At 37.2% G+C, this 20,624-nt stretch overlaps 2 pseudogenes; one reads left to right on the forward strand and one right to left on the reverse strand.

The window, feature by feature from the left end:
* The first annotated feature begins 44 nt into the window (after positions 1 to 44).
* Positions 45 to 15,610, forward strand: LOC127410814 (monocarboxylate transporter 12-B-like; annotated as a pseudogene).
* A 1,932-nt stretch (positions 15,611 to 17,542) lies between these two features.
* LOC127411173 (interferon-induced protein with tetratricopeptide repeats 1-like) lies at positions 17,543 to 19,266 on the reverse strand (annotated as a pseudogene).
* Between the last annotated feature and the right edge of the window lie 1,358 nt (positions 19,267 to 20,624).

A 20,624-nucleotide genomic window follows, 5' to 3' on the forward strand; every position in this document is an offset into this window, starting at 1 on the left:
TCCAAAGGAGTGTGAAGTTGTGACCTTTTTGGACCCTTCTAGTAATGGTGATTCTCATGGGATGCTCTTATGGGAGATTGGGGTAAAGGGGAATAGAAGTGTTGCAGGGTCACCTCACGCTTATAATCAACTTGTTTTGCATTTACATTTGGACAGACTTTTGTCCCAGTATAAAAGAGTTTTAGTATTTAATTTGTTGTGTATACATTATTCAAAGCAAGTTTACCTTTATTACTGTACAGCAGGGGTTTCTAACATTCCTATAAACGAAAATATTTAGTTGAAGTGTCCCCTGAGATTAATGTTCTTTTAAACCTTTTAATATGTATAATTATTGATAAATTTAATGATTCTTTTTTTTATTTATCTAAGATTAAAGCATTTTGATTTGATCACAAAATGATCATATACTGTACATTTTGTATACTGAATTGAATTTGGCATTTCTATCACAATCACTCAAATCAAATCCCTTTATTGTCACTCAACCATATACACAAGTGCAACAGTGGGTGAAAGTCTTGGGTGCAGTTCCAAGCAACATAGCAGTATGACAATTACAATAAACATCTGATTTACACATAACAGAGTTTACACATCTGTTACACAACACAATATACAATATACACCTAATAATATACAATATACAGTATACACAATATAAGAAGACTGTATACAAAAAATAATAATAATATACAATATACAGTATACACAATATAAGAAGACTGTATACAATAAAAAAATAAAAATGTCACAACCACATATGACAGGCAGATTTTTTGTTTCTGTTGCAGGTGCAGCTTGAGTCTTCAGCCTGATGACATGTCAAAGTTTGTTGTAGATGAAAGAAAGACAGAAGTTATGGGAGTACAGCAAGTGAACATAACCCAAAGAGAGCAGGAAAGTCCACAGCCAGCTGAAACTGGACAGAAGAGGAAACAAGAGGGTAAAAAGACTGAGAAGGGGATGGAGAAAAAGAAGAAAGAAATGTCCAGTAGAAGTTTAGAGATTTGTGAAGAAACCAAAGAGTTAGCAGCTGTTCCGGTTGGTGGATGGGGTTGGATAATTGTGGCTGGCTTTCATCACTATTTGCACACGTGCAGTCTCTAGGTTAGTTCATGACTCCATTAGATTTACTTTTTTTAAAGTCTATAGGTACACAATACTAAATTACTTTCTATTCATGTTTAATTAAGGCAGCACAACTTAATCAGGGAAAAAGATCCAGTTGTTTGTTTGTTTGTTTTTTGGGATATTGATAAAAACATACATAACTGATGTGCTCAAAAGGACTGATATGAATGTTGATATCAGCTTCATAAAGGGCCATGCACATATGTTTTTCATCCATCTGTGCTTGTTAGGGCCCAAGCACTGAAAGTGTGGCGACCCTATTGTTCTTCTAAGGATTATTATTAGGGACCAAGCACTGAAAGTGTGGAGACCCTATTGTTCTTCTAAGGATTATTATTATTATTATTATTTTCAAGGTTTTCAGTATTTTGGGGTACATAAAATGCGTGAAAATTTGTGATATCTTAAATAGTGTTGCCATGACAACGTAGTAACTGTCATTATTCCTTTTTATGTATATTCACATGTTTTTGAGGAACTTGGCATGCTTGAATTTTCATGATATTTTGCACACACATCAGAGTTGTCGCCATTTGGCCTGGGAAAAAGTTAACACATGGGCGTGGCTGGGGAGCTCTGTAGCACTAACTTTTGACAAAAGTTGTGTGGGTCAGTTTCTTCTACGATCACCAAACTTGCTACATATATTGTTCTCATCAAGCCGGACAACTTTCAAAATTACAGTCATTAGCTCCGCCCAACAGAAAGCAGCCATTTTGGATTGAATGTGCATTTTTTGAAAATTGCAGGCCCTGAACTTTTGAATACTCCTCCTAGGGGAATCATGTGACTGTCACCAAATTTAGGCAATATTATGCCAAGACATTGAAGATGCGAACAGAGTTTTGATGTATCGAACAGTTTTGACATGGTGATGCAATAAATTAAGGATAAAAATGTGAAACAGGAATTTCCTTATACCTTCTGTGTGAATTGTATAATTTTGATGAAAATTCAGCTGTATGTTTGGTAATGGGGGCTGCTCACATTTATATGGTGATTATGGGTCACGGCCATAGCACCACCAACTGACAACAGGAAGTGTGACACTTTGTGCGACTTTGAAAAAGTCCTCTTATATTTACCCTCTCAAATGCATGAGGCCACCATGCTTTGTTTTCCTAGAGCCACAAGGTGGTGATGGCGCTGTAGTGCTTGGGCCCGTCATCGCTGCTTGCAGCTATATTTATTATTATTTTTTTTATTATTATTATTATTATTTTCAAGGTTTTCAGTATTTTGGGGTACATAACATGCGTGAAAACTCTTGAAAGTTTGCACACACATCAGAGTCGCTGGCCATTAGGGCGTGGGAAACTTGCAGGGGGGGTCATGCAGGGGGGGCTGTGCGGCACCACCAAGAACATGGGCCTGTACGGGGGGCTCTGTAGCACATCCCTTTTGAGCTACAGTCACCAAACTTTGTACACATGTAGATCTCATCAAGCCGGACATCTGGAAGTTGGCCATTTTGGATTGTTTGAAAAATGCATGCTCAGGAATTTGATATACTCCTCTCAGGGATTTTATGTTACAGGTACCAAATGTGGGCGACATCATACCTAGACATTGACGATGCTAAATTGCGAAGGGATTTTTGATATATCAAACGGTGTTGCCATGGTGAAGCGATAAAATAACGTCAAAAAAATGGAATAAGGAAATGTCTCATATCTTCTGCGTGAACAGAAAAATTGAGCCATATGTTTTTTCTTGCAGGCTGATGACACTGATGTGGCTATTGTGGGTCACGGCCATAGTGCCACCAACTGGCGGAAGGAAGTGTGTCACTTTTAACAGACTTTGAAATATCCCTATTATTTTAACCTGAATTGCTTAAAAAAAAATTAGAATAATGTCAAGACAGTGCAGATTTAAAATTCTGAAGGGATTCTTGATATCTTAAATACTGTTGCCATGGCAATGCATTAAATCTCATCATTCCTTTTTGTGTATATTCACATGTTTTGAGGTATTTTGCATGTTTTAATTTTTAAGTTTATTGTTAATAAACATATTTATTAAATTTTATATAAATAAAATATGATAAAAATATCAACTGAAATGTAAAAATACTAGAAAACCCAGGCTAAGTCTAACCCAGTGTGTTCCACTCAGAGTGGCAATTACAAGAAATGTCCAAAAGAGGGCATCCAAGCTCCATTGTTGAATGATTCCCATACACTGGGCTCTCGCTCAGGGTTGCCAGATAATAGTGCAAAACACCCCAAGCAGACATTTATACTTGCACAAATAGGAAATATTTCGCCTTTTGTCACACTCAATTTATGCAATCTGGCACCTTGCATGCGATCTTTGAAAAATAAATAAATAAAATACTCAGCCCTTAATAGTGCAATATTATGCTCAAAGAAATGTGTGATGCAGAAAATCTGTCCATTCGTGAAGCTGCATGTGCTGTTTAGTGCCAAGTCTGTGAGCAAACCTTTTTAGTGACGAATTTTAGTAAAATCCAAATAGATCTTTGCATCATTCACACATGGAGGGGACACGCGAGCAAAACCAAGTGAGAGGAATACTTTCTTCTTTGTGTTATTTGTGAAATTCTGAAGTCCCTCACACCGGTATGCAAATGTTACTTCGGCAGTAATCATTTATCAGTGTCTTGGAGCTTGTCAGTGCATTTAGCAGCTGACGCTTGAGTTAGTGTGAGCGCGCACATGTATAAAACGTCAGAAATGCAAATGGCGTTATTATGCGTCTCTGTAAGCGAGCGATGCGCTGTTGCTCCTGCTTATAATCGACAAAGCTGTCAACACTGCAATTTGCAAGCGCTCAAGGTTCAAATCATGACTTGTGGAATTTAAATGTTTACATAAATGCTCAAATATATGAACTCTAATTGTATTTGTGGTCATCACTGTCTGAACTTCGGAGGTCGCTGGGTTTATTTATATATTTTTTTCAAATATAGAACGGTCAATAAATGTTGTGTTTCCGCTACTCTCGTCTCCACGCATCTTTTATTGCATTTTATTTTTAAAGTGTAACACCCATCCGCTGACATACAGTGGCAGACGTATTCATTTCTTTGTATTTAACAAGACAGCTTTTGGGAGCCGTGAAATTATTCAAAGCATTTTCGCAAGTGAACAGCCACAGTATTCAGCTCTGAATACGTTTATTAGTTTTAACTTGTGTTGACGGTGTTTGTGTAATCACATGGTCCTATATATTAGCTAATATAATATATATATATATATTATTTTTATTTATTTTTTTTTCCTTCAGCGCAGTGATTGAAATCATGTCTCGTGCCATTCACATGTTGAATGCGTTTGTTTTTGCACTAAAATTCCACGCAGCGCCACGTATGTGTCTTGACTCGGGACGTTTAACAGTTTAAGTTCTTTTTAACTTGATATGGCGTTTAAAAACACGAACAAGCCGTCAAAGACGTCTGTCTTGCGCACGTTTACATTGAAATCATTTTTAAAACAGTGCAGACGGACACATAAACGCGCTCAATGTGAACAGCCCCTCAGTGTAAGACAAGAACTCTGTAGAAAAGTTTGATCACACTTGCCTGTTCTTTATTTGTTACTGCACATTTTAGATTTTAGAGTATAACATCATCAAAACTAAGAAGTAACACAAAAGTATGGAAATTATATAGTGACCAAAACAAATTAAATCAGAAACATCTTCTATTTGAACTTCTTCAGTGTAGCCTTTTGTCTGTTCCAGCTCTGCACGCAGTTCATTTTCTCAATCAACTTCAGGTGCATCCTGGGATGCTTTTTAAACAGTATTGAACGATTTCATATGCTGGACACTTTTTGGCTACTCTTCTTTTTAAATAAATAAATAAAAGGTTTGCATAGAGATCTATAATAAAGCACAATTTATTTTTGAGTACAGAAATAATCCCAAGCGTTTGACCATAAGCCTTTAGATCAAAAGGTTTTAAGATTATGAGAAACAACTTAGTGTCCTTTGGCCTGGTTGTGTAGGCTATATTTATGTTATATTTATAAGTTCTTGATATAAATTTTATTTACTAACTTTTACTATTTTTTATTTGATTTGTATTGTATCTTGCTACATTTAGCTATTGTTGTACATAAATTGAGGATAATAGTTCTCTTATATTTACCCAAATTGCTTCAAAATTGTTTAGAATAATGGCAAAAAGCATGTGTCCACCTTGCATTGTTTTCCGAAAGCCAACGGGTGGAAATGGACCCATGGTGCTTGGGCCCGTCATCGCTGCTCGCAGCTATATTTTTTAATTGTTTTTTAAGCTCTAGATGGATGTCTTGTGACATGTCTTGCTGGGTTTTTTTTTTTTTTTTTTCATTGTCTTGCCCCAAGAAGGCCAAGTTTTTTAGATGTTTTGTCAAGTTAAAAGTTAAACTTTTCAAATCACGTTTTGAAACACCTGCACCTCACTGCTTTGAACACAACAACATGTCTTGTGTGAACAGCCTCTATGACCTTTATCATACAGTGCTGCTCAGAACCTGCTCTCTCGAATCTGCCCGTTCTCATGCTGATTGCAGGTGTGTGTCCATCTTCTTTGTGGAGTTCCAGACGTATTTTTTCAAAGACTATTCTGCAACTGCGTGGATCCACTCTCTGCTGGACTGCACCACAATGTTGTGCAGTAAGACCCATGTAAAAACATAAAGATCCAGGTTCCCCCTAAAGAAACACGCTGGGCTTTAGTGGTGGCAGCTTGAACTGTATTAAACTCTATTGATTTGGAGAGAACTTTGTTTTTTAGAAGAGTCTGTGCTGACAAGTTCACAGTGCATAGTCCACTGTAACCACATTGAACTTATTGCCAGTGTGAAAGAATGTTTATGCATAAATACATTTTCACATTGTTGTGGTGGCCTTGGGATGTGACATCACTTTTTCCTCTAGGTTTTAACAGTTACATCATATTATGATGCCACTTAATCTGCATGCTTTTCAGCAGTCAATTAGGATGGACTTCAAAGACAATCATTAATCATTATTGTTTCAATTCATACACAATCCTTTAGTTTTAAACATAGCCCACCAACATCTACTCAGTTCACTTACATAAAACAAGACTTGTTTTACACATACTGTTGATACTAATATTGGCATTATATATTAATGCTATAGAGCAGGAGAGGAACTGGCTCCCCCAGCTGAGCCTGGTTTCTACCAAACTTTTTTACAGCTAAATCCAATCTATGCTTACTGAAATTCTAATCACTGCCCCCAGTGGCTGAAGCAGGAAGTGTTTATGAACATAAGGACAGGTGTGAGTTCCAATTTCCATGTGAAATGTCCAGAAAGGGGTGCCTAAAGCAAGTTGTTTTTGATTGTAAATGATGTCACACAGTGAAGTGAAATGCATATTTTATAAACCCACTAACTGTTGAAATAAGGGACAAAAAATGTCTTACAAACAAAAGTCCTCTTTATGTAAAAAAAAAAAAAATCAGGAAATTCATTATAATAAAAATACTGGAAAAGTTCAGTCTAAAGGAAATGTGTATACTGTATACTGTTCAAATGTAAGGTAGGGATCTGTAAGATATCAAACAATACATGAAGTAAACTTTAAATTATATTTTGCATAAAAAAAACGGCCTATCAAAGTTGTATCCTCACTTTGTGTCAACTCCGTATGATTTTTTAAATAATCCTAAAATAAATTAGACAATGGGTCTGTTCTAAAACCTAGTGAGTGTCCTTCGGAGGCAGCATTTTGAGACATCATAGGCGCGCTTCCGACGCAAAGGCTGTTCTAAAAGGTAGGTATCTTAATTATGCTGCCTCTTAAGATATCTCTTTTTGGCCTAATTTTAAGGTAGCATTGAATGTATCCTTCCCCGGGTAGGCGATCCCAGAATGCACCGTGTTGAGCTCGGTGGAAAAATAAATCCAAGATGGCAGACGAAGCGAGCGAAATTTAGAATACAAATATCCTTTTAATCCATTCAATACTGAAAAGTATTGATAAACAAGTTTAATATGACACACATTATTTTACCCAAAATGTGTGTGTCATGCGTGTTTGGGCTCATTAGAGGATCGCGTTGTTTCTCTCGCATTACCTGTATTCAAATCAGTTGTGAGTCGAGTTTTCATGCGCTGCACATGAGGAGAGCTATTTGAATGATGCACACAGCAGCCGCCTATGTAGCACGCTCCAAATCGCTATCTTATGAGGCACCATTAAGTACCCCTTTCCCACTTCCTGCTCAAGGTGGATGCAACAGTAGGACACATGGTCTGGTAAGTTTTATATATATTTATATTTTAAACATACAATATTTAAGTCTCTGTGGTCACAGCTTCAACATGTCAACACCGTCATCCCATTGAGATGAAGTTCTGTTAAGAATTGTGGAATCATTTTGCCATTTGAGTTTAGGTTATTGAGGCAACTTTAACTGAGGAAAAAAACAACATGGCTCCGGTGTACAACAAAATATCAAAAATATCACTTAACTCCTTTACTGAACACCATTATTAGATAAAGACTTTACACTCTTGTTGGATGGATCACATTAAAATAGCGTACTTTTTAGTGTGTCTGACAGAGTTGACACAAATTACAGTAAGATGTAAGTTATGAAGTGAATAAATATCCATTTTCAGAAAAAAGCATTTTTATTAAAACCTGTTCCCTTACATGGTTTGTTAGCTGAGACCCTTGTCCACAAATATCAATTTTAAATTTAGTATTAAAAACTAAAATGTAAAACATGTTTTGTCCCTTATCTCAAGAATCAGCCAACTTTACCCCAAAACAATACTAAACTTTCTCTTAGCGGAGTAAAAATGTAATCTTAGAGGAAAAAATGCAACCTCTGAACCGCACTCATCGATTATGTAAACATGATTACTTCCTGTTTTTTTAACGAGGAACACCACAGGAAAAGGTAAACACATTTGAACTCATGCAAAAATGTCTGAAGGGAGATGGCACTTGTCAGTAACTCTGCAGAATGCAGTCGATGTCAAGATACTGGAACTTTCGGTAGCAACATGTCAACTTCCCATGTGAACAACCTCACACACACACTAGAAGATATTAACACAGTAACAAAAATCAAAATAAGTTTTGTGTTTGCAATAAACGTCGGGAGATATTTAGTGCACAAATAAATTACACGGCAAAGCTTCCTGTAGTTTCTTTGTGTAGCTTCTCTGTGAGAACATCATGAGGATGTATTTTTTTACGTAGTAGTATCAAATGTGTAGGAAGCGGTCACGATAACTTGAAGGAAGGTGAGGATTCAGATGCAGAAATGTAGCAATTGGGCTTTATTAAAGAAAAACTGAACAAAATCAACCCCGAAGGGGAAAACTCAACAGTCCAGAGCAACACAGAGCAGACCAGCTAGGCTGGAACATGCAAAACAGGACACGACTGGAACCCACGAACAGACACCTAAACAGGGTATAAAACCACAAAACTAACACAGTACAGAAAACACAGGGAGTTAAAATAGGGAAGGAAATGAGGAGGGTAACGAGGGAGAGCAGGTGAAACATATTACAAGGTAACTAGGCAAACAAGGGTGCGGGGTATCACTAAAGACTGAACAGACACGAGTGCACATGGCATTGAGAAAAACACAACAAAGCCAAGTCCACTCACACAAACACTGGTGTCAACATCCAGCAACAATCCATAAACAAAGACCAACCAAAGTTGCAGGATCCTGACCTAGATACACAAGACAGAAAAAACAAAACAAACACAAAACACAGGTGCCAGGTCCCGACACTGAAGAAAACCCATAACTGGAGTGTCGGGAACCTGACAGGAAGCACAGTGTATGAAAAAAATACAACACAAAAAGTCTTGGTGTTCGGTTTATTAAAAGTCTTTATTGTCGTGTAGCAGTGACAAAAGTAAATGGAGCACCTTGGATTCAGCTGAACAACAAACATTGTAAACTCTAAATTTTTAACAGTTTTTGAAACAGTTTCCTGCCCACAATGTAAAATAAGTTGTGCTCTTCATGTAAATTAAGCCCCCTAAAAGATATGGTCTGTATGTTAATTAAGCTCAGGCACCCCATTGTCTGAGATGGTTCTCCATGACCCATTCCCATGCCCATTCTACAATTGATGATGACCGTCTGGTCAGGTTGGGACTCCCTGTGGTGTGAAAGCACCAAGTTGTAAACATTTCTTTGTTTTCATAATAATTAAGCCTTTTAGGTGATGCGGCCATTCTGAGATCAGGTCAAGTGGAACTCATATTTTAGGGCAAAATACTGTAATTTCTTACAACATTGATCCCCCTGCTTTTCCATTTGACCTCTCTCTCTCTTTGTCTCCTTTCTAGCCCCATTGGGTAGTTATATTGGTAACCGCCTCTCCTCTCGTATAGCTATCATGATTGGTGGGCTGCTTTCCTCTGTTGGTCTGCTGCTCAGTTCATTGGTCACCAGCCTGGAGTTTATATACCTTACTCTGGGTATTCTTACAGGTCTGATACAGAAACACACACACAAACACACACACCAACCTACACATACATATTTTAAACTTAAACAGAAGCTCTCATTTACATCTGCATGGATACATTACATCCTTTTGGGAAGCTAATGTAATCACCCTGACTTGCAAACTTGCATTTCATTCACTGCACAGGTGTTGAATTTGCTCTCAGCTACACCCCCGCTATCGCCATGGTGGGTTCCTACTTCAGTGAGAGAAAAGCGCTGGCTTATGGGATTGCCATGTCAGGAAGTGCCATCGGAACATTCATCCTACCACCTGCTGTGCAACTCCTCATAGAGTACTTCTCCTGGAGAGGGGCGCTGCTCATTCTGGAGGGGCTGGTGTCCCACCTGTGTGTCTGTGGTGCCCTTATGAGACCATTGGGGGGCCAAAGAGGGAGGCAGAAGGAGATGGAAATGGAGGGTGGCAAAAATTTTGACTTGCTAAATGTAAAACTAGCTGATACAAAACTCCAAATGGAATTGAGTACACTGGATATTAAGGGATCAGAGGAGGTTAAACAAATGGATGCAGACAAAATGAAGAAAGAGAGAGTGAAGAAAAAACAGAAAGAGGCAGATGAGTCCAGGCCCTCTGATACAGAACAAACACACTCCAATGATGAGTTGAAACATGGACAGGAGCTCTCAGAAGAATGGGACAAAGACTCAAGCCCAGGGTTCTCAAATACAGAGATCACAGTTCCAGCTGTAGTACAATCAGGTGACTCGTGTTTGGGTTGTTTGCCCACAAATCAGGAGAATGCAACTACACCAGAATCAAAATCTCACTCAGTAGCGAACACTGTGGCACAATCAAAAATGGTTAACACAAAGCTACTGGAGGAATCCAGGGCAAATTGTTGGACAAACATAAAGAAAACAGTATAACAAAGTGAAAATTGTATAAACTCTGCAAGACAAACCAATACAATGGCTTTTATTTTTAAATTACTTACACATCGGAGTGCATATCCGTGTGAGCGCATCAACTCCCTACCTCGTGTGGACCTCATTATTTGACATACTATGTATAAGATGAGTTCTGAATAATCACTAAATGACAAATAACTGCGAGTTGCAACAAATACAATAACAGCAGTGTAAATAAAATCGGTAAACAGTAAAGCTATGAGCAGTACAAAGTCATTTGCATAATTTATTCATACCGCAAAACATTTCTGGGAGCTGAAGTGCGGATTGCTGAATAATGCTCATGTCTGATAAACATGCAGAAAATAAGTCATGAAAAATGTTACTTTGTAGCTGTTTGAGACTTTGAGGCTTACTTTGTTTAAAGGATTGCAGAAACAGTGCTTGTCAAAGCATAGGGCTTCTCACTTTTTCTCAAGAATAATCTGGAGAAGGAATTAAAACACTGCAGATATAAAGATGCAACAAACTCACATAGAGTGAAAATATGAGTAATTCATCTGCAAAATATCTGCAAAGATCTACACTTTAAGAGGTATGTTTATTTTTATTTATATAAGTACATATTCTGGCCAAATTTGTTTTTTAAATAAACATTTACACATAGTTATGTGAGTAATTGACGTGACATTTTAAGCATTGTCATTAGTGTCCTGCTGTGTGACACTTTCTTCATCTATTTTAAACAACATTTTATGATCTTGTATAGCTCTCTCTCTCTCTCTCTCTCTCTCTCTCTCTCTCTCTCTCTCTCTGTCTCTCTCTCTCTCTATATATATATATGTAGTAGTAGGGGGCAGCTGTCAGTAGGCGGCTGGAACAGACCCAACACTTACTGTGCAGTATTAATATATTACAGTGTATATTAATATATAAGAATGATATAAGTATTATATTAATATAAACGTATTATAAACTTTTAATTTTTGTAGTATTTTAAAGATTCAAGAATTGCAAATTAATTGCAAAAATAAAGGGCATCTTGTGGAGCACTTGCTTCTGTTTCACACATGACAATAAGAGACTGAGCACAAGCTGGTCCTGAATAAATTATTTAATCAATTACAATAATGACAATTGTGCATGTGCACAATTTATGATTTAAATGTCTCCAAGTGGCTCGAGTGTTTTGACTACGTTCACCAAAATTAGTTCAGATCCATTTAATGATTCGTTCAGTGACCATTTCTGGTAATGCCAGAAGGTGGTGACAAATGAGTGTCTTGTGTGAAATGAGTTAGTCACTAAATAAACAATCAAAAGAAAATTTTAATCCTTTAAAATTTGTATGTCTACAGACCTACAAAGAGACTTTAGTTGAGGTTTTATGCATTATAAGAACAAAGCAAATCTATCATTTCCCTATACAGTTTGTGAGCTGCTGAGCATGACTTATCAAAAGACAACAATAATAGTCTTATAATAAGAGTTTCAATAATGTCTGTACGTTTTCATGCATAAAACAAAGCATGTCTATGTATCTATTGACTTCATTAAAATGCCTAAGTGTTCTAAGAACACAGCAGATCTATCTTTTTTCCTACAGATTGTTGACTGCACACCAATTTAGTGGTAGTCTAGTAATCTGCTTAAATTTGCAAAAACAACAGATCAAGCTATTACCTCACTAATATAATGTAAAAAGCATGACTTAATGAAGACTCATGTGCTGATATAAACTCTTACAACGTGTGCTTAAAAGTGTGCTTTTTCTGCAGTGCATTTCAGTAATGCCGCCAAACAAGAACGATATGCCGATAAATAACTCTCGTGTGTTCCTCATCTATAGATTATTAATTTAGATCAACATCAATGCTGATAAAAAAATATGGATAAATGAGCACTGTTGAAAGCAACTTTGTAGAAATGAACAGAGCCGCGTTGATTAGACTGTCTGACTGATGGTCTATTACATAAGGGTTGTTTCAACTCATGAATCTCACCTGTGATTGGCTGGATGGTCGCTCAATCAGCCCAAAGTAACAAAACGCAAAGAATACTGTATATAAATCCACCATTTGGACTCGATTTGGGTTTAGCTTGAAAAAGCACAGAGGACCAAATCACCTTTTTAAAGAGTGCGGGGGACATGTCATCATATTTACAGTGGTTTTATACATTTTAAAGTTATGAAAATATTTGCACTGGTGGGGCCCATCGTCATGACTAGTAGTCAATAGAATTTTTTTTTTCTCAACACAAAAATGTGAAATTGAGCCGGAAAATTAAATCAATGAGCCGGTGTGGTGTGGTGTGTTGCGTGCCGGGTTTGGTGGGCCGCTCTGGGCCAGAAAGTCCGGGGCCACTTTTTTGTCCCAGTCCGCCCCTGATCGGAGATACTGATACCAATACCGATACCTTTATTATTATTTTTTGTGAATTCTGAGGATAAAATGGGTAATTTTAAATATTGTATTTAAAGTTTTTTACATTTATAGGTCTAAACAAAATTATTAGACTTCTGTTTTTGTTTATTAAAAGGATAGTTCACCCAAAAATGAAATTCTCTCACATTTACTCACCCTCATGCCATCCCAGATGTATATGACTTTCTTCTGCAGAACACAAGTTAAGATTTTAGAAGAATATCTCAGCTCTGTTGGTCCTCACAATGCAAGTGAATGGTGACCAGAACTCAGAAGGTCCAAAAAGGTCAAAGGCAGCATAAAAGTAATCCATATGACTCCATAACTTCTGAAGCAATATGATAGGTGTTTTTTAGAAACAGATCAAAATTTACATCCTGTTTTACTATCGATCTCCACCTTTGACCAGCCCCAACCAGTAGGTGGCTGAATGTGAAAGTGAAAGTCACTTCCATAATGTGGAAGTGAAAGTGTAGATTTTCAGTAAAAAATTACTTAACTATTGATTAAATATTGACTGTTTCTCACCCACACCTTTCATATCACTTCTGAAGATATGGATTAAAACACTGGAGTCACATGGATTACTTTTATACTGCCTTTATGTCAATTTTGGACTTTCAAATTTCTGGTCACCATTCAGTTGCTTTGTGAGGACCAACAGAGCTGAAATATCTTCTAAAAATGTTTGTTTGTGTTCAGCAGAAAAAGTCCTACCCATCTTGGATGCATGAGGGTGAGTAAATAATGGAAGAATTGTCATTTTTGTGTGAACTGTCCCTTTAACAATTACGGCACGAGCGCTGTCTGTGACTATTTGTGTTGTTCACCATTTTTGCATGTTAAGTTGAACGGATGGTGAAATAATTCCTATCCTACGCTACAATTTGCTAATATAGTTTTCTTTCTTCTTTTTTCCCCCACTTCGAAGCTTATGATATGCATTTATTTTCATGGTAATTAAATAATTAAATCACTAATGATTTATATATATATATATACTAAATAGTCTAGATTTTTATGTGAAGATTGATATTCTCAATACAACATCAGTATTTGCAGTATCAATGTTTAACAATCGACCTGGCCATCCCAAACAGCCATGAATCATGATTTGCTACTTGCTAGTCGGTTGCAGGTGGTATTAGGGGGAGGGGCATTCTCATCCTAGAGAGCATTTCATTGGACAAAAATCTGTGAAATTCAGATGAGTCATTAATATTTTTGGTACATTTTCCTGAAAGAGAAATCTTGTAAAATTTCACATGCATATGTCTGCTAAAGGTGTTTAGGTGTACACTAAATGTTTAGGTGTACACAAGCACACAGATAGCTTCAAAGCTAACACATATGGACTAAAAGTCACAAAATTCTTATTTTGATCTAATTTATATCCATGTTAATATCTGCATTTAACATTTTAAAATGCATTGTTAAAAGTCCTATAAATTTATTTTAGTCTAATGTTTATAAGTTTCATAAGTCTTTAAAAAAAGGTTTGTACCTGTATGTGTATGTGTGTGTGTGTATGTATGTGTGTGTGTGTGTGTGTGTGTGTGTGTGTGTGTGTGTGTGTGTGTATGTGCAGGTGTTTGAGGCCATATACAGTAGTAAGTTACATGCTGGCTGTGGGGTCAGAAGGACTGAGTTGTCTCTTTCTACCTCTGCTGAGGGGGTTTTCCCTGCTGGTGCCATTTTTTCTCTTCTATGGCTACTTTGATGGAGCCTCTGTGGCACTTATCCCTGTGGTGACCTCTGACACTGTCAGCTCCACCCACCTGACCTCAGCTCTGGGAGTTGTTTACTTCCTCCACGCCATCCCCTACCTCATCAGCCCACCTATTGGAGGTAAAGGGAAATTTTACAATATCTCATACATACATACACAAATACATGCACTATTTACACATATACAGTTACTCCTTAATTAGTATGTGCCTGGAGCAAAGGAATAGTTCACCCAAAAATTCGGACATTATTTGCACACCCTCATGTTGTTTTCAAAACCGTTAGCTTTAGATTTTTGCCCCCGATAATTTCTAAGAATCTTCTTTGACATACTATAAGAGATTATTGTGAACACTGGCTGTCAGGCTCCAAAAAGGACAAAAAAAAGCACTAAATATGCACCATAAAAGTAATACAAACAACTCGTGCATTATATTCCAAGACCGACAACAGTCATTATTTACTCTAATAATTCATGCAACTTAGTATGCAGCTCTCAAATCAAATATGGCACCTATGGCACAGGTTGGATGTAAAAAACATAAATTATCATGACCAAACGTCATAATGTCAAACTGATTTAAGATTTGATTTAATAGTGAATAACAACTTTATGTCTGTGCACACATGGCTTCAGGAGACTTTTCATATTGTGGAAAATGGTGTAAGAACTATATATTTGGGGCTGTTATGGTACTTTAATGACCTTTTGGATCTTGACAGACTAGTCACAATGTATAGCTATTGTATGGAAAACAGAGAGTCTGAAATGATTCAGGATGAAAAAAATAACAGCATACTAGTTTGGAATGACAAGAGGGTGAGTAAATATGACAGAATTTTCATTTTTGTCTGAACTATCAGACAGGGTCCTACACAGCTACATTCTTTCTAAGTGGAATATCTCTGATCTGCAGTGTTGCGATTCTGGCTGCTGTCCGAGTGTTCCTCCGCTGCAATAGAGGGCGCTCTTTCTTAAACTGACTTTGAAGATTATCAAAGCAATAATAAAGTTGTTCAGGTCGTAGTCCTAAAACCAGACAACCAGCATTTTCCAGCTATTGGTTCCATTGGGATGCACAGCTGCGATAAGGTTTCAAATACAGCTGCTGAGGAAGTGACAGTACATTTGGCATCTTTCTCTCTTCTGAATGTTGTAAGCCAACTCTCATAATTTTATTTTTTTCTCTTTTGGGAAGTCATGGAAACTTAATAGTGGATATTTTCAATTGCTGTTGTTGGAGTAGATAGGAAAAAATTATATTTGCTATAGTCTCCCATGTACCTCTATATAAGTTTACCCTGCTAAACTGCTGTTTATGTACACATCACAAACCCGGAAATGTGAAAAGGGTTCAAAGCTACATTCTTATTGTGTTCACTCACAAAATGCGCCACTGTTTACATACAAAGTCATGCTCACTGTACTTAAAACAGTGGAACCCTTAATTCAAATGTCATACAGAAGTATTATTTTTTTTTAAATTTGTACTGCTTGTTGGATGAACAGACTTAAAGGTTCACTCAGTAATTTTTTTCCCCGTTAAAAAGATTTACTCCTAAAGAAATTAATTGTAATTTTGAAACCTATGTATAAAATCATGAACACTCACATGAGATGAGGACTCTAGTCATATCAGTAACCTTATAAAAGCTGTTTTATTCTACATGGGGCAGGGGCGCCCTCATGGGGGCTGCCATTTTAGAATCACATGACCAGCTGAATACTACTGGTTTATTCTCAGTAACTGTCTTGTTATTGGACACTTTCAGCCTTGGATTAAATTAATCATGGCTGATTGTGAATAGTGAATTTCTACAATGGCATCTATAACTGAAAACTATTGATTTTGAATAATCCTGCATCCACACCACTATGTCACTTTAAGTTCAATATGACACAAACCAAAAGTTACTGAGTGCACCTTTAATGATCTCAGATATGGAAGAAAAAAAAATCAGTGTCAGAATAACACAACTTCTGCAAGCAGTGTGCGTTTTATTATGGACTTTATAGACACAAAAGGAAACGAACTGTTACGCAAATGTTTTTTTTTTTTCTTTTTTTTTTCCTCTCTATCTGTATTTGAACAAAGCATAATCATTCAGATTTGACTTCAGCAGTTCAAATACAGTACGGACTTGGGCTCCTACTGTTAAAAATACAATTAATGGGAAATACAAAGCCATAAGATCTGGTTGAAAATGAGGGTGGAATCAGTTTCTGTTTTATAATAATTTATTGACATGTTTATTTCATTGGCGCTTACACTTGTGCTGGTCATTAGTATTAAAACAGCAATATATATATATATATATATATATAAACATTCATATGTCCAGATAATCAATGTCTGGAGAGAAATGAATAAAGATCTTTAGCCTGTACCTGAAATTCATGGTGTAGGCCAGGGATTCCCAAACTTTTGAGAAAGGAGAAATGTCTTGAAGGGAAAGCAGGAACAAAAGGCAATCGAAAGGATCCAGTATCCAGCTGTCTTTTCGTCCCTGACCGCCGCCCCACCACCAGGAGATGTTTTGGGATAAATGGGGCGAAACATCCATGATAGGAGGATCCCAGCTGATGACCCTGTTGCTGGACAACTTAAGTCACCAGCGGAGGTGCGGCAGGCAGTAATGCCCAGCAGGTTTAGACATCTACCTGTGCATCAGCATCTCATGCACATTTCTATAAACAATTTCAAGGAGAGTGATATGCTTGCTGCCTTAAGCTAATAATATTGATTTTTTTCTCATCACACGAACACATGAGAAAAAACACAATTATTTAAAAATAGCACGCACAGACCTAGACACTTAGTACATTAAACATAACAAGTTTAACAATTAACAAACTGATCATTTTATTAGAGAAACAAAATCATCCTGACATTGCAAAAAAACAAGTTACCCACCATGAATCTCTCACGAACCCCCTCGTTCCCTCGTGACAGACAATGAAAAAACGTTCTGGTACTTTGTTGTTATCTTAATTATATAATGATACTCCCATATCTGGCAATGAGTGGTGACATAGTACAAGCACATGACTCAGCTGCAAGGCTTTATTTTTCTTTTTGAAATATTCTTGAACAAGTTTGATGTCATTATAAAAATACACTAACACAACACAAAATAATGTGCTTAGAACTTGAATTCAGTAGGCTAATTGTTGGACATTATGTGATATCTTGTCACATCATTTTTTTCTTGTATTTTCATGCTTAAATGTCAGCCACCATAATGTTGTAAATCTGTTCCTGCCTGAGCACAATTTCTCCATTATAGTGCAAGCTTAGGGTAAAATTGAGAGAATATTCTCCAAAATTATTTGATTTTAATTGAGGACTGTCTTGTATGTCCTAGTGACAGTGCTGCTAATTTGTCTGTAGTAACAGATCACATTTTTTCTTATCAAATTCTCTGCAGTAAATTAAAAATTTCCTCACAGCTAGGATCTCTGCCCCTGCAAAGAATCTTTTGAAGGATTTTTATACTCTTCAGTTTAAAATCTGTGTGATCTGGGATTTCTGCTTTCATGTAAAAGAGGATTGATTCATTCTCTTTGGACTGTCTAGAATGATATAGATAGCAGGCATAACTGTAGAGATGCTGTCATCTAGAAGGAAGGAGATAATCTTCCTCTGATAGGAGCTCCTTGTATATCTCATTTTCTCTCTTAATGTTGTTTGAATGATGGTACATTGATGCAAGGGCTAGCTTTCCTTTGAGATGATGAGGATAATGTCTGACGACCTACTCGAAGAGCTCAATGGATTTCTCAGCCAAAGCCTGCTTTTTACTGCTGTCTTCATTCATTTGGTAAACCTTCCATTTATATATGTTCAACAGATTTCTCAAAACTTTAGTGGAGGTGGGAAACTTTTCTTGAACTTTCTCTCCCTCTTGAATAGCTTTATCAATGGAATTTCTTTGGAAATACTGGAGGATAACTCCCAAGCCTTTCAGGATTTTTCAGTCAATCATTGTTTTCTGCATGCACCTCAGAAAGATTTAATAAATAAAGTGCATGTAGGACCAAACTGTCTTGATCTTTTGCCCTTTTCACCTGCTTTAGAACCTCATTTGGAGTAAATTCAGACATGAGTAATGGCTTGGACATTGCTATGGCAAGACGTTTTTGCCATTCCTTCCTTTCTGGTTCTGCTTTCAAAGCCATTCTAAAGATCAATCGACTGCTGTTTCTTGGACTTGTTAAACTTCACCAGTGTCCAGCCCTTTTCTCCACTATCTTCTGGGTGTAAAGGGTATCAGGATGGAGTGGGGTGCATCTGCTGAAGTTCCTCTTCCTCTTTTTAGGTATCCTTTGCTCTCAGCCTCCTCTCCCAAGAGAAAGTGCACCCAAGCAAGGTTAGCTTTGTTCACCTGCAGATTGGCTCCAGCCTCTTGTTCCCTGCTCCAGGATCACACTTTCTGCTTTGTGCAGGTGCATCAGTGCCTCTCTGTCAGAGCCAAGAGCATTTTGTTTGTAGTTCTGCAGGTTGTAGTTGTGGCCTAACCAAGTGCACGACCTGCAGATCCACATCGTTGTTCCTCACTCCTGGAGATTCCAGGTAATGTGTCATTCTAGATTATCAAGGCATTCTTTCAGAGGCAGGCTGGAATTACAAAAAAAAAAATTAGCCAGTGAAATGAAGAGTTTATATATTATGTAAATTATAAACAATACACAATACTGGGGCCTGGGTAGCTCAGTGGTAAAAGATGTTGGCTACCACCCCTGGAGTTCGCTAGTTCGAATCCCAGGGTGTGCTGAGTGACTCCAGCCAGGCCTCTTAAGCAACCAATTTGGCCCTGTTGCTAGGGAGGGTAGAGTCACATGGGGTAACCTCCTCGTGGTCGCTATAATGTGGTTCGTTCTCGGTGGGCCACATGGTGAGTTAAGCGTGGATGCCGCGGTGGATGGCGTGAAGCCTCCACACGCGCTATGTCTCCGTGGCAACATGCTCAATAAGCCACATGATAAGATGCACGGGTTGACGGTCTCAGATGTGGAGGCAACTGAGTTTCATCCTCCACCACCTGGATTGAGGCAAATCACTACGTGACCATGAGGACTTAAAAGCACATTGGGAATTGGGCATTCCAAATTGGGTGAAAAAGGGGGGAAATCCCCCCCCCCAAAAAAAACAATACACAATACTAACACTAGTATTAAATCAGTGCCAGAAAAGCCACAGTCCAAATTCCAGTTGTGTGTAGATAACTAACAAGCCTAAAAGAATAAAAGCATCATTTGATATATTCACAGTTCTCCAATACAAACGTAAACATTTCAATGTGGTATGATAAAGAACAAAAATCAATTTTGTTTTAATTATAATTGCTTTATTGAATATTGCTATTCAGAACCTTGCATTGTTGAAGTCCAATTAATAATTGACAGACCATTATACATTCAAAATTCCAGAGGAACAGTATTACAATTCAAAGGTAAAACTCCACTGCATGAAAACAGTAAAAATAAAAGTTCAACTGAAATCATATTGACTGGATATCTTGCAATATAAAATATCATATCAAGAGCTGAATTTTACAGAAATCAGATTCTTCTGTTACAATGCACCAAAAACAAACATATTAGACAAATAAATACAAAGGAGGTATGAATCCTAACAGAGTTGCAGTTGTACAAGTCTGACAGGTGAGCATGGAATTCATCAATGTGGAAAAAAATATGAAAAACTAAATAATGGGACACCTCTTGCTGTGTATACAGTCTATCAGCATGTACTGTAACATTTCATTGCTGACACACAACATTCATCCCACAGAGGTAACACAGAGAAATGTGTTGCTATGTTCTGGCAATGTAAGCTACTTTTAAACTCAAAATTACAATTTCAAATCAAATAAATTGAGAAAAAAATAAAAAATAGTCAGCTAGACTGGAGCTTGATCATCTTCCACCATTATCATACAAACTGTAGAAATTATTATTAGGAAATCATTTTCTGTACGAGACAAAATGTATGTT

The sequence above is a fragment of the Myxocyprinus asiaticus genome, chromosome 20, assembly GCF_019703515.2.
Source record: "Myxocyprinus asiaticus isolate MX2 ecotype Aquarium Trade chromosome 20, UBuf_Myxa_2, whole genome shotgun sequence".
In the NCBI taxonomy this organism is placed as follows: Eukaryota; Metazoa; Chordata; class Actinopteri; order Cypriniformes; family Catostomidae; genus Myxocyprinus; species Myxocyprinus asiaticus.